At 37.8% G+C, this 27512-nt stretch overlaps 1 protein-coding gene across 1 annotated transcript in view; it reads left to right on the top strand.

Annotated features, from left to right (window-relative positions):
• Positions 1-8144: 8144 nt before the first annotated feature.
• Positions 8145-27512, top strand: part of LOC128206680 (potassium voltage-gated channel protein Shaw-like) — a 91382-nt gene continuing 72014 nt past the window's right edge. The window contains exon 1 of the mRNA XM_052909290.1: positions 8145-8555. The gene's annotated coding sequence lies outside the window, so the exon portion shown is untranslated. The remainder of the gene's footprint in view (positions 8556-27512) is intronic.

The raw sequence follows: 27512 nt of genomic DNA, 5'->3' as shown, positions 1-27512 counted from the left end.
CTACCAGAACATTCCATTTTCGCTGACCGTTCCAAGGCAGTTCATGTCTTTAATAACACGTATTGAAGAGATGTTACACACGTGCGGTCTGTCTTGGTTGTTTGTACGTTGTGTGTCTCTCGGTCAGTGTACAGGTACCTTGTACGTTGTGTGTCTCTCGGTCAGTGTACAGGTACCTTGTACGTTGTGTGTCTATCGGTCAGTGTACAGGTACCTTGTACGTTGTGTGTCTCTCGGTCAGTGTACAGGTACCTTGTTCGTTGTGTGTCTCTCGGTCAGTGTACAGGTACCTTGTACGTTGTGTGTCTCTCGGTCAGTGTACAGGTACCTTGTTCGTTGTGTGTCTCTCGGTCAGTGTACAGGTACCTTGTTCGTTGTGTGTCTCTCGGTAAGTGTACAGGTACCTTGTTCGTTGTGTGTCTCTCGGTAAGTGTACAGGTACCTTGTACGTTGTGTGTCTCTCGGTAAGTGTACAGGTACCTTGTTCGTTGTGTGTCTATCGGTCAGTGTACAGGTACCTTGTACGTTGTGTGTCTCTCGGTCAGTGTACAGGTACCTTGTTCGTTGTGTGTCTCTCGGTCAGTGTACAGGTACCTTGTTCGTTGTGTGTCTCTCGGTAAGTGTACAGGTACCTTGTACGTTGTGTGTCTCTCGGTAAGTGTACAGGTACCTTGTACGTTGTGTGTCTCTCGGTCAGTGTACAGGTACCTTGTACGTTGTGTGTCTCTCGGTAAGTGTACAGGTACCTTGTACGTTGTGTGTCTCTCGGTAAGTGTACAGGTACCTTGTACGTTGTGTGTCTCTCGGTAAGTGTACAGGTACCTTGTACGTTGTGTGTCTCTCGGTAAGTGTACAGGTACCTTGTACGTTGTGTGTCCCTCGGTAAGTGTACAGGTACCTTGTACGTTGTGTGTCCCTCGGTAAGTGTACAGGTACCTTGTACGTTGTGTGTCTCTCGGTAAGTGTACAGGTTCCGTGTACGTTGTGTGTCTCTCGGTAAGTGTACAGGTACCTTGTACGTTGTGTGTCTCTCGGTCAGTGTACAGGTACCTTGTACGTTGTGTGTCTCTCGGTAAGTGTACAGGTTCCGTGTACGTTGTGTGTCTCTCGGTCAGTGTACAGGTACCTTGTACGTTGTGTGTCTCTCGGTAAGTGTACAGGTACCTTGTACGTTGTGTGTCCCTCGGTAAGTGCACAGGTACCTTGTACGTTGTGTGTCCCTCGGTAAGTGTACAGGTACCTTGTACGTTGTGTGTCCCTCGGTAAGTGTACAGGTTCCGTGTACGTTGTGTGTCTCTCGGTAAGTGTACAGGTACCTTGTACGTTGTGTGTCCCTCGGTAAGTGTACAGGTACCTTGTACGTTGTGTGTCCCTCGGTAAGTGTACAGGTACCTTGTACGTTGTGTGTCTCTCGGTAAGTGTACAGGTTCCGTGTACGTTGTGTGTCTCTCGGTAAGTGTACAGGTACCTTGTACGTTGTGTGTCTCTCGGTAAGTGTACAGGTACCTTGTACGTTGTGTGTCTCTCGGTAAGTGTACAGGTTCCGTGTACGTTGTGTGTCTCTCGGTAAGTGTACAGGTACCTTGTACGTTGTGTGTCTCTCGGTAAGTGTACAGGTACCTTGTACGTTGTGTGTCCCTCGGTAAGTGTACAGGTACCTTGTACGTTGTGTGTCCCTCGGTAAGTGTACAGGTACCTTGTACGTTGTGTGTCTCTCGGTCAGTGTACAGGTACCTTGTACGTTGTGTGTCCCTCGGTAAGTGTACAGGTACCTTGTACGTTGTGTGTCCCTCGGTAAGTGTACAGGTACCTTGTACGTTGTGTGTCTCTCGGTAAGTGTACAGGTACCTTGTACGTTGTGTGTCTCTCGGTAAGTGTACAGGTACCTTGTACGTTGTGTGTCTCTCGGTAAGTGTACAGGTACCTGGTTCGTTGTGTGTCCCTCGGTAAGTGTACAGGTACCTGGTTCGTTGTGTGTCCCTCGGTCAGTGTACAGGTACCTTGTACGTTGTGTGTCTCTCGGTAAGTGTACAGGTACCTTGTACGTTGTGTGTCCCTCGGTAAGTGTACAGGTACCTTGTACGTTGTGTGTCTCTCGGTAAGTGTACAGGTACCTTGTTCGTTGTGTGTCCCTCGGTAAGTGTACAGGTACCTGGTTCGTTGTGTGTCCCTCGGTCAGAGTACAGGTACCTTGTTCGTTGTGTGTCTCTCGGTAAGTGTACAGGTACCTTGTACGTTGTGTGTCCCTCGGTAAGTGTACAGGTACCTTGTACGTTGTGTGTCTCTCGGTAAGTGTACAGGTACCTTGTACGTTGTGTGTCCCTCGGTAAGTGTACAGGTACCTTGTACGTTGTGTGTCTCTCGGTAAGTGTACAGGTACCTTGTACGTTGTGTGTCTCTCGGTAAGTGTACAGGTACCTTGTACGTTGTGTGTCTCTCGGTAAGTGTACAGGTACCTTGTTCGTTGTGTGTCCCTCGGTAAGTGTACAGGTACCTGGTTCGTTGTGTGTCCCTCGGTCAGTGTACAGGTACCTTGTACGTTGTGTGTCTCTCGGTAAGTGTACAGGTACCTTGTACGTTGTGTGTCTCTCGGTAAGTGTACAGGTACCTGGTTCGTTGTGTGTCCCTCGGTCAGTGTACAGGTACCTTGTACGTTGTGTGTCTCTCGGTAAGTGTACAGGTACCTTGTACGTTGTGTGTCTCTCGGTAAGTGTACAGGTACCTTGTACGTTGTGTGTCTCTCGGTAAGTGTACAGGTACCTTGTACGTTGTGTGTCTCTCGGTCAGTGTACAGGTACCTTGTACGCTGTGTGTCTCTCGGTCAGTGTACAGGTACCTTGTACGTTGTGTGTCTCTCGGTCAGTGTACAGGTACCTTGTACGTTGTGTGTCCCTCGGTAAGTGTACAGGTTCCGTGTACGTTGTGTGTCTCTCGGTCAGTGTACAGGTACCTTGTACGTTGTGTGTCTCTCGGTCAGTGTACAGGTACCTTGTACGTTGTGTGTCTCTCGGTAAGTGTACAGGTACCTTGTACGTTGTGTGTCTCTCGGTAAGTGTACAGGTACCTTGTACGTTGTGTGTCTCTCGGTAAGTGTACAGGTTCCGTGTACGTTGTGTGTCTCTCGGTCAGTGTACAGGTTCCGTGTACGTTGTGTGTCCCTCGGTCAGTGTACAGGTACCTTGTACGTTGTGTGTCTCTCGGTAAGTGTACAGGTTCCGTGTACGTTGTGTGTCTCTCGGTCAGTGTACAGGTACCTTGTACGTTGTGTGTCCCTCGGTAAGTGTACAGGTTCCGTGTACGTTGTGTGTCTCTCGGTCAGTGTACAGGTACCTTGTACGTTGTGTGTCTCTCGGTCAGTGTACAGGTACCTTGTACGTTGTGTGTCTCTCGGTCAGTGTACAGGTACCTTGTACGTTGTGTGTCTCTCGGTCAGTGTACAGGTACCTTGTACGTTGTGTGCCTCTCGGTCAGTGTACAGGTACCTTGTACGTTGTGTGCCTCTCGGTCAGTGTACAGGTACCTTGTACGTTGTGTGTCTCTCGGTCAGTGTACAGGTACCTTGTACGTTGTGTGTCCCTCTGTAAGTGTACAGGTACCTTGTACGCTGTGTGCCTCTCGGTCAGTGTACAGGTACCTTGTACGTTGTGTGTCCCTCGGTCAGTGTACAGGTACCGTGTACGTTGTGTGTCCCTCGGTAAGTGTACAGGTACCTTGTACGTTGTGTGTCTCTCGGTCAGTGTACAGGTACCTTGTACGTTGTGTGTCTCTCGGTCAGTGTACAGGTACCTTGTACGTTGTGTGTCTCTCGGTCAGTGTACAGGTACCTTGTACGTTGTGTGCCTCTCGGTCAGTGTACAGGTACCTTGTACGTTGTGTGCCCCTCGGTCAGTGTACAGGTACCTTGTACGTTGTGTGTCTCTCGGTCAGTGTACAGGTACCTTGTACGTTGTGTGTCTCTCGGTCAGTGTACAGGTACCTTGTACGTTGTGTGTCTCTCGGTCAGTGTACAGGTACCTTGTACGTTGTGTGTCTCTCGGTCAGTGTACAGGTACCTTGTACGTTGTGTGTCCCTCGGTAAGTGTACAGGTACCTTGTACGTTGTGTGTCCCTCGGTAAGTGTACAGGTTCCGTGTACGTTGTGTGTCCCTCGGTCAGTGTACAGGTATCTTGTACGTTGTGTGTCTCTCGGTCAGTGTACAGGTATCTTGTACGTTGTGTGTCTCTCGGTAAGTGTACAGGTACCTTGTACGTTGTGTGTCCCTCGGTAAGTGTACAGGTTCCGTGTACGTTGTGTGTCCCTCGGTCAGTGTACAGGTACCATATTCGTTGTGTGTCCCTCGGTGAGTGCACGGTTTCCTTGTACGTTGTGTGTCCCTCGGTGAGCGCACGGGTTCCTTGTACATTGTGGTTCCCTCGGTGAGCGCACGGTTTCCTTGTACGTTGTGTGTACTTCGGTGAGCGCACGGGTTCCTTGTACATTGTGGTTCCCTCGGTGAGCGCACGGGTTCCTTGTACGTTGTGTGTACTTCGGTGAGCGCACGGGTTCCTTGTACATTGTGGTTCCCTCGGTGAGCGCACGGTTTCCTTGTACGTTGTGTGTACTTCGGTGAGCGCACGGGTTCCTTGTACATTGTGGTTTCCTCGGTGAGCGCACGGGTTCCTTGTACGTTGTGTGTCTCTCGGTCAGTGCAATGTTTTCTTGTACGCTGTGTGTCTCTCGGTCAATGTACAGGTTCCTTGTAAGGTGTGTGCCTCTCAGTCAGTGTACGAGTTGTTTTTAAGCTCTGTGTCGGTTGTTTGTGTCTCTCTCAGTGTACGGGTTTTTGGAGGCGTTGTTTCTTTCGTTCATTAACTTGGGCCTTAACACGGCCTTTATACAGGTTCATGTTTAACCCGGTACATCCCGGATACGATCATCACAACAGGAGGTCACTGTTTGCACATGGAGATTGTGATTGCACATGTATCTTTGAATTGACAAATATTATTTCTCGTTCAATAATCAATCGTTAACAATAATACCAGAGATATTGACATTGAATAGTGCACAATATATGTCAAAAAGTAAAAACAATACACTTGAAAATGTATTAGGATTTATTTCAATTAATGGCTAAGTGGCCACAAATTCCTCTGTTATAAAAGCACCTAAATATCTCTACTATTTTTGTCTGTTCACGAATCAGTCATATTGACATTTAAAAGGGCACATTTTAGGTCAGACTAGTTAAAAAAAGTTACAGTTAAAAAAAAATCTTCGCTTTAAAGCTTCACTCTCACAGTTTTACAACTTTTTCAACTTTTTTTTATTTTTTGTCTTGAAAAGAGCAAATTTTTGCTTAGATATCTGCAAACTAATGATATAAGACTGGTAAAATGATCAGATCGCAGATTTTTATATTTTCATTCGAAAATTAATGCTTTATGGTTTAAACTGTTACTGACGTTTTAAGAAAAATGCAAAAACATTTTTTTAACTTAAATATTAAAATCTGCGATCTCATTTTTGTCACCAGTCTCATATAACTGGTTTCCATGGATTTTTGCAAAAATTTGCTCATTGTAAGAAAAATAAATAAAAATGTTGTCAATACCTTCAATCTGTGCGAGTGCAGCTTTAATAAAGTGGGTTTTTAATAAATAGCTACGTGGCCACATCTTCCTTAGTTATTAAAGCACCAAATTATGGCTCATCATTTTTTATCTGTACTCAAATCTTCTGCTTTTTTGTTTGATCATGAAAGTCAAATGACTTAAACATAATATTGCATTAAAATCAAAGAAAAACAACAAGTCTTTGCCTTGATCAAGTGTAACCTATATTGTGACCATTTCTAAGGCACCTTTAATAATGCACCAGTCAATTGTAACCACGCCCCCCCCCCCCCCCGGTCCGGGGTATACTCGGTAAATGGAAATGGGCAGTGTTTTACCTTTCAGGTGGCCCCGCAGTGCCGGGTGAATGCGGTGGTTTTGTCTTGGCGCAAAATGTAGCGGGGATTTGGCCTAACCTAAGGTCCCTTGGATGCGGGGGCATTTGGAAGGGATTTTACCATCAGTTCATCCCCGCAGGTCGGAGAGTTTAGCCGGGGTCGGCTGAACCGTTGGTCAAAGTCCCCTCTATTCCCATGACCTTGGGGGCCGTCGTTACCATTGACTGGTGCATAAGTGATACTCGTATTGAAATCAACACATACACATACAAAACAAACAATAATTCTGAGTGATAAGCCTTTAACTACTTACTAAATAATGCATTTATGGGAAATATTAATTACTGATAACAAGACTGTAATTTAATAGCTGAACAAAAACACACATATTAAATGACCGATGGGATTTTCAGTGATCAGCTATAGTCTCATAAGATAGAAATACCGTATTTTCTGCCCCTTTTTGTAAATTAAAAACGGTATCCTTCATAAGAACCATTGTTTTCAATATAAGATTTTGGTACACCTTATTCGGGTGTAAGAGTGTATTTTAACTTAGCCATTCCTTGATAAATACTCTCAAACTACTTCCACAGTGACAAAACCCAGTTATCAACGGCTAACAACGCCATGATAAATACTCTCAAACTACTTCCACAGTGACAAAACCCCAGTCAACAACGGCTAACAACGCCATGATAAATACTCTCAAACTACTTCCACAGTGACAAAACCCCAGTCAACAACGGCTAACAACGCCATGATAAATACTCTCAAATTACTTCCACAGTGACAAAACCCCAGTCAACAACGGCTAACAACGCCTTGATAAATACTCTCAAATTACTTCCACAGTGACAAAACCCCAGTCAACAACGGCTAACAACGCCTTGATAAATACTCTCAAACTACTTCCACAGTGACAAAACCCCAGTCAACAACGGCTAACAACGCCATGATAAATACTCTCAAACTACTTCCACAGTGACAAAACCCCAGTCAACAACGGCTAACAACGCCTTGATAAATACTCTCAAACTACTTCCACAGTGACAAAACCCCAGTCAACAACGGCTAACAACGCCATGATAAATACTCTCAAACTACTTCCACAGTGACAAAACCCCAGTCAACAACGGCTAACAACGCATTGATAAATACTCTCAAACTACTTCCACAGTGGCAAAACCCCAGTCAACAACGGCTAGCAACGCCATGATAAATACTCTCAAACTACTTCCACAGTGACAAAACCCCAGTCAACAACGGCTAACAACGCCATGATAAATACTCTCAAACTACTTCCACAGTGACAAAACCCCAGTCAACAACGGCTAACAACGCCATGATAAATACTCTCAAACTACTTCCACAGTGACAAAACCCCAGTCAACAACGGCTAACAACGCCATGATAAATACTCTCAAACTACTTCCACAGTGACAAAACCCCAGTCAACAACGGCTAACAACGCCATGATAAATACTCTCAAACTACTTCCACAGTGACAAAACTCCAGTCAACAACGGCTAACAACGCCATGATAAATACTCTCAAACTACTTCCACAGTGACAAAACCCCAGTCAACAACGGCTAACAACGCCATGATAAATACTCTCAAATTACTTCCACAGTGACAAAACCCCAGTCAACAACGGCTAACAACGCCTTGATAAATACTCTCAAACTACTTCCACAGTGACAAAACCCCAGTCAACAACGGCTAACAACGCCATGATAAATACTCTCAAACTACTTCCACAGTGACAAAACCCCAGTCAACAACGGCTAACAACGCCTTGATAAATACTCTCAAACTACTTCCACAGTGCCAAAACCCCAGTCAACAACGGCTAACAACGCCATGATAAATACTCTCAAACTACTTCCACAGTGGCAAAACCCCAGTCAACAACGGCTAACAACGCCATGATAAATACTCTCAAACTACTTCCACAGTGACAAAACCCCAGACAACAACGGCTAACAACGCCATGATAAATAATCTCAAACTACTTCCACAGTGACACAACCCCAGTCAACAACGGCTAACAACGCAGTGACAGCACACAAACAAGACTGAGATTGACAAACCAGCAGAAGCCGATAACGCTTCACATTGTATACAGCAGCAAAACTGAAGAGCAGGGCTTGGATATACCAGCTTCCAAGCTATACTATTGGAATTATTGATCCCAGCTTCGCCCAACACACTGGCTTGACTCTCAACTACTCTGCCTGGATAATTTATGATACCAGGCACACTTGGATGCAAAATGGCTTGTTAAGTGCTTAAAGTAGTTTGTTCCGATATTCAAATCATGAAAATGTGACAAATATGAAATATGTAACTTCACGGACTGAAAATCAGTGAGTTTTGGAATCAACGGTTTTGGATATTGTCAACTATTTTTTCCAATATTAAAGAAACAGACTGATATTGGGCTATCGATCGAACGCCAGTTCTGAATGACTGCCTAATGGTGGCATTTGATAAAAAGATCTTCTTTATGAAAATAGTTTGTACCCACAATGTAAATAATGTTCGACGTTGACACATGACGATGTTTAAGATTATTCCACGAGAAAAGGGATTTCTAACGAAGTGAAGGCGAATTTCGGTAAGTTTCGTACACGTGTGTTTAAGCTTCCTTATGTTCTTTTTTGTCATAAATATATCCAGTTATTTTATAGTAAAATACAGTAGAGTACTATTCTGTATTACACTTAGATAACTGATATTTTAGATACAAAACTCTTCGTAAAGCAAACTTTATACGCTGCATACAAAGAAAGTAAATATGAAGAAGGATTTTCATTGTCCAGACATATTTAAAGTAGCAAGTGAAATAATTACCTTATATTAATATTCCTTTCTAAAACCATAAAAGCATACCACCCTGTTGACTCAGTACGGTATAACACATATATCGCTATAACTTCAGTGAGTGATCGCTCCATATAAAATATGTGTCAATAACTTCAGTGAGTAATCGCTCCATACAATATATGTCAATACCATCTGTGAGAGATCGCTCCTTATAATATAAGTCAATACTTTCAGTGAGTGATCTCTATATAATATATGTTAATACCTTCTGCGAGTGATCGCTCAATATAATATATGTAAATACCTTCTGCAAGAGATCGCTCCATATAATATATGTCAATACCTTCTGCGAGTGATCGCTCCATATAATATATGTCAATACCTTCTGCGAGTGATCGCTCCATATAATATATGTCAATACCTTCTGCGAGTGATCGCTCCATATAATATATGTCAATACCTTCTGCGATTGATCGCTCCATATAATATATGTCAATACCTTCTGCGAGTGATCGCTCCATATAATATATGTCAATACCTTCTGCGAGTGATCGCTCCATATAATATATGTCAATACCTTCTGCGAGTGATCGCTCCATATAATATATGTCAATACCTTCTGCGAGTGATCGCTCCATATAATATATGTCAATACCTTCTGTGAGTGATCGCTCCATATAATATATGTCAATACCTTCTGCAAGAGATCGCTCAATATAATGTATGTCTATTTTATCTGTGAAAGATCGCTTGATATAATACATGTTTATACTTTCTTTGAGAGATCATTCCATATAATATATTTCAATACAATACCGTCTGTGAGAGATCGCTCCATATACTACATGTCAATATCTTCTGTGAGAGATCGCTCCTTATAATATGTGCCAATACCTTCAGTGAAAGATCGCTCCATACAATATGTGTCACTATGTTTTGTGAGAGATCGCTCCATATAATATGTGTCAATACCTTCAGTGAAAGATCGCTCCATACAATATGTGTCACTATATTTTGTCAGAGATAGCTCCATATAATGTGCGTCAATACTTTCTGTGAGAGATCGCTCCATATAATATGTGTCACTATATTTTGTGAGAGATAGCTCCATATAATGTGCGTCAATACCTTCAGTGAGAGATCGCTCCATATAATATGTGTCAATACTTTTTGAGAGATCACTCCTTATAATATGTGTCAATACTTTCTTTGAGAAATCGCTCCATATAAAATATGCCATAATTTTTGTGAGAGATCGCTCCTTATAATATGTGTCAATACAATACTTTCTGTAAGATATATATTATTCTGCGAGGGATCGCTCCATATAATATATGTCAATATCTTCTGTGAGAGATCACTCCATATAATATGTGTCAATACTTTCTGTGAGAGATCGCTCCATATAATATATGTCAATATTTTCTTCAAGTGATCGCTCCATATAATATGTGTCAATACGTTCTGTGAGTGATCGCTCCATATAATATATGTCAATACCTTCTTCAGGTGATCGCTATCAATAATATGCGTCAATACTTTCTTTGAGAGATCACTCCATACAATATGTGTCAATACCTTCTGCGAGTGATCGCTCCATATAATATATGTAAAAACCTTCTGCGAGTTATCGCTCCATATAATATATGTTAAGACTTTCTATGAGTGATCGCTCCATATACTATGTGTCAATAGTTTCTGTGAGAGATTGCTCCATATAATATGTGTCAATTCCTTCTGTGAGGGATCGCTCCATATAATATGTGTCAATTCCTTCTGTGAGGGATCGCTCCATATAATATGTGTCAATAGTTTCTGTGAGAGATCGCTCCATATAATATGTGTCAATTCCTTCTGTGAGGGATCGCTCCATATAATATGTGTCAATTCCTTCTGTGAGAGATTGCTCCATATAATATGTGTCAATTCCTTCTGTGAGGGATCGCTCCATATAATATGTGTCAATTCCTTCTGTGAGTGATCTCTCCATATAATATGTGTCAATAGTTTCTGTGAGAGATCGCTCCATATAATATGTGTCAATTCCTTCTGTGAGGGATCGCTCCATATAATATGTGTCAATAGTTTCTGTGAGAGATCGCTCCATATACTATGTGTCAATTCCTTCTGTGAGGGATCGCTCCATATAATATGTGTCAATTCCTTCTGTGAGGGATCGCTCCAAATAATATGTGTCAATACTTTCTGTGAGAGATCGCTCCATATAAAATATGTCAGTACTTTCTGTGAGAGATCGCTCCATATAATCTGTGTCAATTCCTTCTGTGAGGGATCGCTCCATATAATATGTGTCAATTCCTTCTGTGAGTGATCGCTCCATATAATATGTGTCAATAGTTTCTGTGAGAGATCGCTCCATATAATATGTGTCAATTCCTTCTGTGATGGATCGCTCCATATAATATGTGTCAATAGTTTCTGTGAGAGATCGCTCCATATAATATGTGTCAATTCCTTCTGTGAGGGATCGCTCCATATAATATGTGTCAATTCCTTCTGTGAGGGATCGCTCCATACAATATGTGTCAATACTTTCTGTGGGAGATCGCTCCATATAAAATATGTCAATACCTTCTGTGAGAGATCGCTCCATATAGTATGTGTCAATTCCTTCTGTGAGGGATCGCTCCATATAATATGTGTCAATTCCTTCTGTGAGGGATCGCTCCATATAATATGTGTCAATTCCTTCTGTGAGGGATCGCTCCATATAATATGTGTCAATTCCTTCTGTGAGGGATCGCTCCATATAATATGTGTCAATAGTTTCTGTGAGGGATCGCTCCATATAATATGTGTCAATACTTTCTGTGAGGGATCGCTCCATATAATATGTGTCAATTCCTTCTGTGAGGGATCGCTCCATATAATATGTGTCAATTCCTTCTGTGAGGGATCGCTCCATATAATATGTGTCAATAGTTTCTGTGAGGGAGCGCTCCATATAATATGTGTCAATACTTTCTGTGAGAGATCAGTCGATCTTCTGTATCGCACAACCTTCTGCAAGAGATAGCTGAGTGTGCTTAAACTTTTATTTTCAAACTAGAGCCTGGTATTAAAATAGCAAATGGTGTTGAATCAAACTATTTAATGACACCAACATTTAGTACTACGCTGCCATTACCCTCTAACGTTCATATAAACGGTATTCTATTAGTCATATGCACAATGGAAAAACAATGAATACCTATACCCTGTTCTCTTATCGGGGTATATTTCCTTGGATCGGATATTAAAAATACTGGATAATAAAATGTAGTAATTTACGCATGCTATCGCATAATTCATCGCAACAGAGATGAGATAACTCTGAGGATTTGTGTTAATCACTGCATGGGACATACATGATATAAGAGGCTGATATCGGTGATAAATTACATGTTTATGAATACATCAAGGGGAGCAGACGAAACAGGTTGAATTCTGCAAGATTAGACGAAAATTATGATTTATGAAAATTACAGAAAGAAGGTTATACGTAGATTGGATCGTTTTAACTTTAAAGATAAAGCGCATTGGATTATTACTCAAATATCATCTTAACAACCCCTGATGATGCGATTCTGTCAACATAACATACTTTGTGAGGTTGTAAGGATACTCGTTGTAACCTATAGCGTTAAAGATGCACAATTACTCCCAAATCAGATTTACCACAAACAATATAATTGGTTTAATATACCTAAAAGGGGAGAATAAATGTCGAAAACAATGGTTCTTATAAAAGATACAGAGTTTTAATAGAAAGAAATGAGCATAACACACGGTATTTCTACTTTATGAGACTATAGAAGAACACAGTAAATCTGTTAGCATTCACCAATCATTTTATATTTTTTTGCGCTTTCTGCTATTTAAAACACGTTTACAATCTTGTTATCAGTAATTAGTATTTTCCACAAATGCATTATTTAGTAAGTAGTTAAATGTCTATCATTCAAAATTAATGTTTATCATACATGTTTATGTGTCTATTTTGAATAAGAGTGCCACTTTAAAGACATTGCATGGTATATTATGATCATAAATTATAACTGGAATCATTTACCACATGCTATGAAATAGTCACATGTTAGATTTGATGGTATTTGAATAATGGACTGATCGCGTTTATAGAGATGCATACATGGTTGTGTAATACACGCCGTCAATATCTATCTCAAAATATTGCACAACATGGGCTCGTTTTCGCTGATGTCTTGGGCCAGATTTGTGTCTAAAAACTGCAAATCTTCATTTTAGTGTACAATTGTTATAAAGAGAGCAATATTGGCTAAACGTGTCAACAGCAGCAACAAAAACAACAACAATAACAACACACCAACAACGACCGTTATTGGCGTATATGATGAAAATACCATGTTTGACATTTTTAGACCTTTAAAACACCCAACTGAATAAAAGACAATGTATGAACATCCAGAATTCGCTCTTCGAGTTTAAGATTAAAACTCAAATAACTTAAAGCGTGTGGGCCAAGAAGTATAACATATTGGCCCTGTATTTAAACCTGTATAACATATTGGGCCCTATATTTAAACCTGTATAACATATTGGACCATGTATTTAAACCTGTATAACATATTGGCCCCTATATTTAAACCTGTATAACATACTGGGCCCTGTATTTAAACCTGTATAACATATTGGCCCCTGTATTTAAACCTGTATAACATATTGGGCCCTGTATTTAAACCTGTATAACATATTGGCCCCTGTATTTAAACCTGTATAACATATTGGGCCATGTATTTAAACCTGTATAACATATTGGCCCCTGTATTTAAACCTGTATAACATATTGGCCCCTGTATTTAAACCTGTATAACATATTGGCCCCTGTATTTAAACCTGTATAACATATTGGGCCCTGTATTTAAACCTGTATAACATATTGGGCCATGTATTTAAACCTGTATAACATATTGGGCCCTGTATTTAAACCTGTATAACATATTGGGCCCTGTATTTAAACCTGTATAACATATTGGGCCCTGTATTTAAACCCGTATAACATATTGGGCCCTGTATTTAAACCCGTATAACACATTGGGCCATGTATTGAAACCTGTATAACATATTGGGCCATGTATTGAAACCTGTATAACATATTGGGCCATGTATTGAAACCTGTATTACATATTGGCCCCTGTATTTAAACCTGCATAACATATTGGGCCATGTATTTAAACCTGCATAACATATTGGGCCCTGTATTTAAACCTGTATAACATATTGGGCCCTGTATTTAAACCTGTATAACATATTGGGCCCTGTATTTAAACCTGTATAACATATTGGGCCCTGTATTTAAACCTGTATAACATATTGGGCCATGTATTGAAACCTGTATAACATATTGGGCCATGTATTGAAACCTGTATAACATATTGGGCCATGTATTCAAACCTGTATAACATATTGGGCCATGTATTTAAACCTGTATAACATATTGGCCCCTATGTTTAAACCTGTATAACATACTGGGCCCTGTATTTAAACCTGTATAACATATTGGCCCCTGTATTTAAACCTGTATAACATATTGGGCCCTGTATTTAAACCTGTATAACATATTGGCCCCTGTATTGAAACCTGTATAACATATTGGGCCATGTATTTAAACCTGTATAACATATTGGCCCCTGTATTTAAACCTGTATAACATATTGGGCCCTGTATTTAAACCTGTATAACATATTGGCCCCTGTATTTAAACCTGTATAACATATTGGGCCCTGTATTTAAACCTGTATAACATATTGGCCCCTGTATTTAAACCTGTATAACATATTGGGCCCTGTATTTAAACCTGTATAACATATTGGCCCCTGTATTTAAACCTGTATAACATATTGGCCCCTGTATTTAAACCTGTATAACATATTGGCCCCTGTATTTAAACCTGTATAACATATTGGCCCCTGTATTTAAACCTGTATAACATATTGGGCCCTGTATTTAAACCTGTATAACATATTGGGCCCTGTATTTAAACCTGTATAACATATTGGGCCCTGTATTTAAACCTGTATAACATATTGGGCCCTGTATTTAAACCTGTATAACATATTGGGCCCTGTATTTAAACCTGTATAACATATTGGGCCCTGTATTTAAACCTGTATAACATATTGGGCCCTGTATTTAAACCTGTATAACATATTGGGCCCTGTATTTAAACCCGTATAACATATTGGGCCCTGTATTTAAACTCGTATAACATATTGGGCCCTGTATTTAAACCCGTATAACACATTGGGCCATGTATTGAAACCTGTATAACATATTGGGCCATGTATTGAAACCTGTATAACATATTGGGCCATGTATTTAAACCTGTATTACATATTGGGCCCTGTATTTAAACCTGCATAACATATTGGGCCCTGTATTTAAACCTGTATAACATATTGGGCCCTGTATTTAAACCTGTATAACATATTGGGCCATGTATTGAAACCTGTATAACATATTGGGCCCTGTATTGAAACCTGTATAACATATTGGGCCATGTATTTAAACCTGTATAACATATTGGGCCATGTATTGAAACCTGTATAACATATTGGGCCATGTATTGAAACCTGTATAACATATTGGGCCATGTATTGAAACCTGTATAACATATTGGGCCATATATTTAAACCTGTATAACATATTGGGCCATGTATTGAAACCTGTATAGCATATTGGGCCATGTATTGAAACCTGTATAACATATTGGGCCCTGTATTGAAACCTGTATAACATATTGGGCCCTGTATTGAAACCTGTATAACATATTGGGCCCTGTATTTAAACCTGTATAACATATTGGGCCCTGTATTTAAACCTGTATAACATATTGGGCCCTGTATTTAAACCTGTATAACATATTGGGCCATGTATTGAAACCTGTATAGCATATTGGGCCCTGTATTTAAACCTGTATAACATATTGGGCCCTGTATTTAAACCTGTATAACATATTGGGCCATGTATTGAAACCTGCATAACATATTGGGCCATGTATTTAAACCTGTATAACATATTGGGCCATGTATTGAAACCTGTATAACATATTGGGCCATGTATTTAAACCTGTATAACATATTGGGCCCTGTATTGAAACCTGTATAACATATTGGGCCATGTATTGAAACCTGTATAACATATTGGGCCATGTATTGAAACCTGTATAGCATATTGGGCCATGTATTGAAACCTGTATAACATATTGGGCCATGTATTGAAACCTGTATAACATATTGGGCCATGTATTGAAACCCGTATAACATATTGGGCCATGTATTGAAACCTGTATAACATATTGGGCCATGTATTGAAACCTGTATAACATATTGGGCCCTGTATTGAAACCTGTATAACATATTGGGCCATATATTTAAACCTGTATAACATATTGGGCCATATATTTAAACCTGTATAACATATTGGGCCATGTATTGAAACCTGTATAGCATATTGGGCCATGTATTGAAACCTGTATAGCATATTGGGCCATATATTTAAACCTGTATAACATATTGGGCCATGTATTTAAACATGTATAACATATTGGGCCATGTATTTAAACATGTATAACATATTTGGCCATGTATTGAAACCTGTATTACATATTTGGCTCTGCATTTAAACCTGTATAACATATTGGGCTCAAGTATTTCAGTAAAACAAATTACCATCTTAAAAATATACTTAACTACTTAAATGATGAACATCTTCAGCTAATGAATTGCCAAAGTGAACAGATGACTGTATTTTATGAATTTTACCTATTGAACAATCATACACGTATTGAAAGATGCACTCTCACAGATTGACCATTTTAACAACTTTTTTTTATTTTTTGTCTTGGAAAGAGCAATTATTTGGTAAATATCTGCAAACCAATGATATTAAATTGCTGACAAAAATCAGATCGTAGATTTACATATTCCCATTCGAAAATTAATGTTGTATGGCTTAAACCGTTACTAACTGTTTAAGAAAATGCATAAAACATCATTTTTTTATAAAAATCTGCGATTTAATTTTTTGTCAGCAGTCTTATATAACTAGTTTCCATGGAGTTTCGCAAAAATTAGCTCGTTCCATGACAAAAAAAATAAAAAAAGTTGTCAAATCGTTCAATCTATGAGAGTGCAGCTTTAAAGACCGATTCCCAATTGTTGGCGTATTCATGCTGTATGACCACAGGAGGGCACGCGGGCAAAAGTCCATAAAGCTCTTAATACGAACAAATGCGTACACTTCTAATAATTACATCTTAATTAAATAATTCAATACGAATGAAGTTTAGTTGAATATGTTTTAGCTGTGTGTTATGCAATATAAGCGTCAAGCATTATTCATACAAAAGCATATGTGTGCGAGTATTTAAGGATTTATTTTAACTGATCGTTCGCTCGAGTGTGGTTTTGTACATCCAAGGAACGTTTTGGAACTCGCGCATGCGCGTTCACAATGCGTGGGCACACGAGAAACGAGACTCAATCCTTGTATTTCCATTTTTCTATTTATCGACTGTGATAAAGATGATCCTTTATAACATATGTTTCTTTTCATGGTCAGAACTGTGCTCGTGGTTTTCGCGATTATTTGCATGACTCGCCGATTGTCGGTTTTGCTGCCAGGGCCGATTATAGATTATCGCTCTGTAGCCCGCTTGTGGAACGTTGGTACGTGAATTCATCTGTCGTTTTAGAATCAAAATGGTTACCAACGATGCTGTATCAACTTTTAAATTACATTTCATCGATTTGGTTATTGTCTAAAAGGAAATGGGGGGGGGGGGGGGGGCAAATACGAACGCGGTTTGGGAAATTATGACCATGATCGATTTCCACGCTGTGTTTGTTAACTTAAGTGGGGTAAATTTGAAATAAAACAACAATATATATTAAGCTTACGGAGGCAGAAAACATATGTATTAAAGAGGTTCAAATATGGCGGAGCCGGGGCGTTGCGTGATAATTGGCCCTTCGTGCTTATGACAGTCCCTTGACTACATCTCGGGCCGTTATGAGACACTGGCCAATTATCCATCATGCATTAGCTTCTAAATATTCGACCGGTCGCATCTCAGAGTTCATCAATGACATTAACAAAGTCGTAATAACGCCATGATTGAATGTTTGAACAATGGGGTTTACAAGTATCCGGATAAAAACATTTGGCCACAGCACAGCAATGTGGATTTCATGAGCAGCCGATAACTGAAGATAGTCAACAAGCGTTTATATTTACACTCATTTTTTTCTCCGCCGGATATTCCAATGCTGAAAAAAGGTTACAAGAAGGTTATCCGTACATGTATTATAAATTCGGCGGTTCAAACAGCGACAACGTCAATGACGTCAGAGTCAGTATATCATTGACATCACATACCATTACCAGCAATAAAACGTCACTTGACTTATAACGCGCGTCGTTTTTGTAAGGGGGGAGGGGGAGGGGCGGGGGAGGGGAGGGGCGGTGGGAGGGGAGGGGCGGGGGATGGGGAGGGGCGGGGGGAGGTGGGTTTGAGGGAGCGTGGTGTGGGGGGGGGGGGCTCCGAAAATTTTGCGCTTATTGAAAGTGACATAAACACAACTGAAACACAACTGAATCAAATGTTTAACATGAGTTAACGATATAATTAGATAAAGATAACTATTGCAGGTAACCCTAACTCGCTAATAGTGGAGTCACGTCAGGGTCGTAATTAAGACTGTCTTTGTCCAGGAAGTTCGATAGCTTGCGCCAGTGACCGGCTAGTTACTCGGATATTCACCTGTAAATGTCCTCTTTAACTGTTTTACACTTCTGGAGGGAGACACCGGTACTATTGTATGGCTTCATTAAAACGCGGGTATACGATTTCACGATCCATATTCACTTACGTTTTGAGACTGAGTGGTCAAGATGGTAAAAATTGCTGTATCTTTAATAGATAATATGTTTTTCAACCAAGTATATATATATATATAGTGTCTACAATAGTCATGTTATAAGTATTTTAACTTTTTAAGACATATGAGAATTTAGTTTTCGGAGTATTCCTAATTATTGTGCGCAAGTCTGGTGTACTTTTGGTTTGTATGGAATCCGAGAATGGTTTTGAAGTGAGCACCAATGTTAAAATATTGGCACGGCTACAAAGTGACATTAAGTTGAACTACAAAAGTGCAACATTTAAACAACAAATTACAAGATTGTATACGACACTTGGGAATCGTTTTTTTGCGATTTAAAACCCAGTGTATGATAAAACATTTATATTGTCAGAGTGCATTGCATAACGAAAACAATTTGAACAGTTTAGTGAATTGATGTGGGAAACCAGAATATCGCTATTTATCGTAATTGTCGCTAATAGTTTGAAATAGGTTTGTGTATTATGCTTGATCTTATACAAATCCCATTTTATTCTGGTTTACTAAATGTATTGAGATACAATATGGTCATCTTTAATGAAGGTTAAACAAGATATCGGCAGATGTTAATTTCAGCTTGATATGTCATAAATTAAATGCAGACTTAAATCTGCCTTCTCACAGATTGGCCGTTTAAACAACTTTTTTAACATATTTTTTTCGAATGAGCCATTTTTGGCGTTAATGTCTTCAAACCAATGATACAAGATTGCTGACAAAAGATCGGATTCTACGTATTTACGTATGAAAACTGATGTTTTATGGCTTAAAGTGTTACTAACGATTAAAGAATAATGAAATTTTCGGCAGTCTTCCAAATTTTTCAGATGTGTCTTATATGTAAGTTATCTTATATGACTGCATTGAAGGGTTTGAAAACCAAAATCAGCTGATACTGAAACAAACACAAAGAGGTCAAAACTGCCGATCTGTTAGAATGCAGCTTTAAACATTGCCTGACATGACCAATAAATGCTGTTACTTTCGTGATATATATTTTAACTTATCAGACATATCAGTTAAACATTTCGATGACGATAAGCTCGTCCAAGTTATGGTCCCATGAGTATGATAGGAATATTATGTTTGGTTTTTAAATCACTCTAACTTACTAACACGATACATCACTTAAAGTGACACTCTTATTCAAAATCAATATATATATATTGACTGATGTATAACAAACATCAATTTTGACTGATAAACCTTTAACTTCTTACTAAATAATGCAATTATGAAAAATATTAATTACTGATAACAAGATTGTAACTGTGTATTTAATAGCAGAAAAAGCAAAAATGTTAAATGATTGGTGAATGCTTAAAGATTTACTGTGATCTACTATAGTCTCCTAAGGTAGAAATACGTGTCTTATGCTGATTTCTTTCAAATTAAACTTGAAAATCCTTCATAAGAACCATTGTTTTCGACATATATTCATCCTTTTAGGAATGTTTAAACAATATTATTAATTGTGGTAAATCTTATTTGGGAGTAATAGTGCATCTTTAAAAACCAGTTTAAATTTCGCAACCCAAATGTTTCTTTGCTATACTTACGACAGTAACCCTGATATTCAGTACTACGCAAGGAATTGCTTGTTACGAGGGTGGTTGCAAGTAAGGTGTTCCGTTCAACCGAGGGATGTATGCCGGTATACCAGTAGAATTAGTTCGTAAACTTTTCAATATTACAATACAACTTATATTTTCAACCAATGATCTTGCAGATATGCACCCATTAAGAAGTAGACTTAATCATTAAGAATTTCAACTTTCGCGCGCGTTTAAAGGTCCGCCTACTGCCAATCATCCGATACTCACTCCTGCGTCAGAGTTTGCGTCGACAAAATATCAGCCAATGAGGTTGTATTCTAAGTCAGTTAGATGACATGCAGTGAATTTAATGAGTAAGAAGGACTCGTTTGCCACGCTCATTCCGCCCATTCTTAATCATTAAGAATTCAGTTCATGTCATCTAACTATTACATAATATTAATTGTGTTAGTGTATTTTGTATTGATAAGTTAAAGTGTATTAGTGCATTAATAATAATCTCATTCGAAGAGTAAAGTCCTTTAACATTGGTTTAACTGCTAGAATGAATTCACTATGTTCATAGGGGTTAAAGCGAAAAGGTTCTATCTTCTTCTTTATTTAATGTCACTTAGAATTTTTTTGCATTCACACCTCGATAATCACCTCAGGTTGTTTCCCGAGGAAAATGGCCGAGGTGCTCCGACTCTGAACAGTTAAGATTGCTTCTAGTATATATTTCTCTTCGGGGTGCTGACCGGCCGGTCCATATAAAGCCACACTACCTTCAGGGGTGTGTTATATTTCTTCAGCGTCGAAAAGGCTACAACAAATGGTTAATCGTATATGCTGGGCGTTTTTGGCACAAACACGTATTTATATGTAGAAGATTTTTTTTCCGTTTGGATAGAAACGGAAATTTATCAAGATTCATAATTCTTGCTCAAAACAGCAACACGTAGGGTAGGACTATGTTCTATGTATACGTGTATATATTGTAGGACTATGTTCTATGTATAGGTGTATATATGGTAGGGCTATGTTCTATGTATACGTGGATATATGGTAGGTCTATGTTCTATGTATACGTGTATATATGGTAGGACTATGTTCTATGTATACGTGTATATATGGTAGGGCTATGTTCTATGTATACGTGTATATATGGTAGGACTATGTTCTATGTATACGTGTATATATGGTAGGACTATGTTCTATGTATACGTGTATATATGGTAGGACTATGTTCTATGTATACGTGTATATATGGTAGGACTATGTTCTATGTATACGTGTATATATGGTAGGACTATGTTCTATGTATACGTGTATATATGGTAGGACTATGATCTATGTATACGTGTATATATGGTAGGACTATGTTCTATGTATACGTGCATATATGGTAGGACTATGATCTATGTATACGTGTATATATGGTAGGACTATGTTCTATGTATACGTGTATATATGGTAGGGCTATGATCTATGTATACGTGTATATATGGTAGGACTATGTTCTATGTATACGTGTATATATGGTTGGACTATGTTCTATGTATACGTGTATATATGGGAGGACTATGTTCTATGTATACGTGTATATATGGTAGGACTATGTTCTATGTATACGTGTATATATGGTAGGACTATGTTCTATGTATACGTGTATATATGGTAGGACTATGTTCTATGTATACGTGTATATATGGTAGGACTATGTTCTATGTATACGTGTATATATGGTAGGACTATGTTCTATGTATACGTGTATATATGGTAGGACTATGTTCTATGTATACGTGTATATATGGTAGGACTATGTTCTATGTATACGTGTATATATGGTAGGACTATGTTCTATGTATACGTGTATATATGGTAGGACTATGTTCTATGTATACGTGGATATATGGTAGGACTATGTTCTATGTATACGTGTATATATGGTAGGACTATGTTCTATGTATACGTGTATATATTGTAGGGCTATGTTCTATGTATACGTGTATATATGGTAGGGCTATGTTCTATGTATATGTGTATATATGGTAGGACTATGATCTATGTATACGTGTATATATGGTAGGGCTATGATCTATGTATACGTGTATATATTGTAGGACTATGATCTATGTATACGTGTATATATGGTAGGACTATGATCTATGTATACGTGTATATATGGTAGGACTATGATCTATGTATACGTGTATATATGGTAGGACTATGTTCTATGTATACGTGTATATATGGTAGGACTATGATCTATCTATACGTGTATATATGGTAGGACTATGATCTATCTATACGTATATATATGGTAGGACTATGTTCTATGTATACGTGTATAGATGGTAGGACTATGATCTATGTATACGTGTATATATGGTAGGACTATGTTCTATGTATACGTGTATATATGGTAGGACTATGTTCTATGTATACGTGTTTATATGGTAGGACTATGTTCTATGTATACGTGTATATATGGGAGGACTATGTTCTATGTATACGTGTTTATATGGTAGGACTATGTTCTATGTATACGTGTATAGATGGTAGGACTATGATCTATGTATACGTGTATATATGGTAGGACTATGTTCTATGTATACGTGTATATATGGTAGGACTATGTTCTATGTATACGTGTATATATGGTAGGACTATGTTCTATGTATACGTGTATATATGGTAGGACTATGTTCTATGTATACGTGTATATATGGTAAGACTATGTTCTATGTATACGTGTATATATGGGAGGACTATGTTCTATGTATACGTGTATATATGGGAGGACTATGATCTATGTAAACGTGTATATATGGTAGGACTATGATCTATGTATACGTGTATATATGGTAGGACTATGTTCTATGTAAACGTGTATATATGGTCTATGTATACGTGTATATATGGTAGGACTATGACCTATGTTTACGTGTTTATATGGTAGTACTATGACCTATGTTTACGTGTTTATATGGTAGTACTATGATGCATGTTGACGTGAGTTCATGGAAGGGTTTTGTCCAAGGATGTTGCAAGTGATCAGCACATAATTTGCTGTTGTTTTACTCAAGGAGACGTATATAAGGCAGAGGAATCGCAGTGATACTCAAACAAGGACTAAACGTGCTGGTATAACAGTTTGTTGTACGACTATCAAATGTTTCAGCTATTACAGCTAAGTCGCCGCACTAACAGTACTATAACTGTAAAACATATACAATACATCGGAAATTTCTGAAGCTAACAGAAAGATCTTCAACTAGCAGAATTTCACAGAAAACACGGGAATACAAATATCGATTTCCACTGCAGCTATAAACAGACCCACCAGCCAAGATCAAATGTTCTCTCATCGTATGGTTTTATTGTATTAATGGGGGACTCGGATTCACGAAAGCCATTTTTCTCGGCGATGTAGAGAATCTAATACATGGAATTTTAACGAGATGGCATTACAAGAAAAAATTGACTTCCAATAGTAATTTTTTTTAATACTATTTAATTGAGAATGAAAGACATAAATGTTTAAATTTCATTTATGATAACGCTTAAGATATTCTTTGATTACAGGTACAAAGTTAAACATCCATTGAATGTTTCAATGCAATGATAGGTTTCAATGATACAGGACTTAATAGATATAAACCAAACATCAAACAAGCAACATAATAACATATCCTTGCTTAGGCAGCATTATATCACATGCATTCATTGACAACATTATACTATTTACTTGCTTATGTAGCTTATAACACATACATTCATTGGCAACAGTATAACATAAATTTGCATAGGCAGCATTATAACATATGCATTCATTGGCAACATTATAACATATATTTGCTTAGGCAGCATTATAACACATGCATTCATTGGCAACATTATAAGATATACTTGCGTAGGCAGCACTATAACACATGCATTCATTGGCAACATTATAAGATATACTTGCGTAGGCAGCATTATAACACATGCATTCATTGGCAACATTATAAGATATACTTGCGTAGGCAGCATTATAACACATGCATTCATTGGCAACATTATCAGATAACTTGCGTAGGCAGCACTATAACACATGCATTCATTGGTAACATTATAACACATGCATTCATTGGCAACATTATAAGATATACTTGCGTAGGCAGCATTATAACACATGCATTCATTGGCAACATTATAAGATATACCTGCGTAGGCAGCATTATAACACATGCATTCATTGGCAACATTATAAGATATACTTGCGTAGGCAGCATTATAACACATGCATTCATTGGCAACATTATAAGATATACTTGCGTAGGCAGCATAATAACACATGCATTCATTGGCAACATTATCAGATAACTTGCGTAGGCAGCACTATAACACATGCATTCATTGGCAACATTATAAGATATAATTGCGTAGGCAGCATTATAACACATGCATTCATTGGCAAAATTATAAGATAACTTGCGTAGGCAGCATTATAACACATGCATTCATTGGCAACATTATAAGATATACTTGCGTAGGCAGCATTATAACACTTGCAATCATTGGCAACATTATAAGATATACTTGCGTAGGCAGCACTATAACACATGCATTCATTGGCAACATTATAACACATGCATTCATTGGCAACATTATAAGATATACCTGCGTAGGCAGCATTATAACACATGCATTCATTGGCAACATTATAAGATATACCTGCGTAGGCAGCATTATAACACATGCATTCATTGGCAACATTATAAGATATACTTGCGTAGGCAGCATTATAACACATGCATTCATTGGCAACATTATAAGATATACTTGCGTAGGCAGCATTATAACACATGCAATCATTGGTAACATTATAACACATGCATTCATTGGCAACAGTATAACATATATTTGCATAGGCAGCATTATAACATATGCATTCATTGGCAACATTATAACATATATTTGCTTAGGCAGCATTATAGCACATGCATTCATTGGCAACAGTATAACATATATTTGCATAGGCAGCATTATAACATATGCATTCATTGGCAACAGTATGACATATATTTGCATAGGCAGCATTATAACATATGTATTCATTGGCAACATTATAACATATATTTGCTTAGGCAGCATTATAACACATGCATTCATTGGCAACAGTATAACATATATTTGCATAGGCAGCATTATAACATATGCTTTCATTGGCAACATTATAACATATATTTGCTTAGGCAGCATTATAACACATGCATTCATTGGCAACATTATATGATATACTTGCGTAGGCAGCATTATAACACATGCATTCATTGGCAACATTATAACATACATTCATTGGCAACATTATAACATACATTCATTGGCAAATTTTAACATTTACATTAATTGGCAACATTATAACACATACATTCATTGGCAACATTATAACATAAACATTAATTGGTAAAATTATAACATACATTCATTGGCAACATTGTAACATACATACTTTATCGACGATATAGTACATTTATTTATTGACAACAATATGCATTGCATTACTCTTTGCCTTTAGCATGCCATAATTTGTATATGTTTAATTACTGAAAAGTGGAAATAAAGATAAATAACACATACATGCTAAGTCGACGATAAAATACGCTCATTCGTTAGCAACATTATAACACATACATGCTAAATCGACGGTAAAGCACATCCATTTATTGACAACATTATAACACATACACGCTAAATCGACGATAAACCACATCCATTTATTGACAACATTATAACACATACATGCTTAATCGACGATAAAGCACATCCATTTATTGACAACATTATAACACATATGCTTAATCGACGATAAAACACATCTATTTATTGACAACATTATAACACATACTTGCTTAATCGACGATAAAGCACATCCATTTATTGACAACATTATAATACATACATGCTAAATCGACGATAAAGCACATCCATTTATTGACAACATTATAACACATACACGCTAAATCGACGATAAAGCACATACATTTATTGACAACATTATAATACATACACGCTTAATCGACGATAAAGCACATCCATTTATTGACAACATTATAACACATATATGCTTAATCGACGATAAAACACATCTATTTAATGACAAAATTATAACACATATGCTTAATCGACGATAAAGCACATCCATTTATTGACAACATTATAACACATATATGCTTAATCGACGATAAAACACATCTATTTATTGACAACATTATAACACATATGCTTAATCGACGATAAAGCACATCCATATATTGACAACATTATAATACATACATGCTAAATCGACGATAAAGCACATCCATTTATTGACAACATTATAACACATACACGCTAAATCGACGATAAATCACATCCATTTATTGACAACATTATAATACATACATGCTAAATCGACAATAGAGCACATCCATTTATTGACAACATTATAAACACATACACGCTAAATCGACGATAAAGCATATCCATTTATTGACAACATTATAATACATACACGCTTAATCGACGATAAAGCACATCCATTTATTGACAACATTATAACACATACATGTTTAATCGACGATAAAGCACATCCATTTATTGACAACATTATAACACATATATGCTTAATCGACGATAAAACACATCTATTTATTGACAACATTATAACACATATGCTTAATCGACGATAAAGCACATCCATTTTTTGACAACATTATAACACATACATGCTAAATCGACGATAAAACACATCTATTTATTGACAACATTATAACACATATGCTTAATCGACGATAAAGCACATCCATTTATTGACAACATTATAACACATACATGCTAAATCGACGATAAAACACATCTATTTATTGACAACATTATAACACATTTGCTTAATCGACGATAAAGCACATCCATTTATTGACAACATTATAATACATACATGCTAAATCGACGATAAAGCACATCCATTTATTGACAACATTATAAAACATACATGCTAAATCGATGATAAAGCACATCCATTCATTGGCAACATTATAACACATACATGCTAAATCGACGATAGAGTACATCCATTCATTGGCAACATTATAATACATACATGCTAAATCGACGATAAAGCACATCCATTCATTGGCAACATTATAACACATACATGCTAAATCGAAAATAGAGCACATCCATTCATTGGCAACATTATAATACATACATGCTAAATCGACGATAAAGCACATCCATTCATTG

The sequence above is a fragment of the Mya arenaria genome, chromosome 10 (genome assembly GCF_026914265.1).
Source record: "Mya arenaria isolate MELC-2E11 chromosome 10, ASM2691426v1".
Classification (NCBI taxonomy): domain Eukaryota; kingdom Metazoa; phylum Mollusca; class Bivalvia; order Myida; family Myidae; genus Mya; species Mya arenaria.
This window is presented reverse-complemented; position numbering and strand designations above follow the sequence as displayed.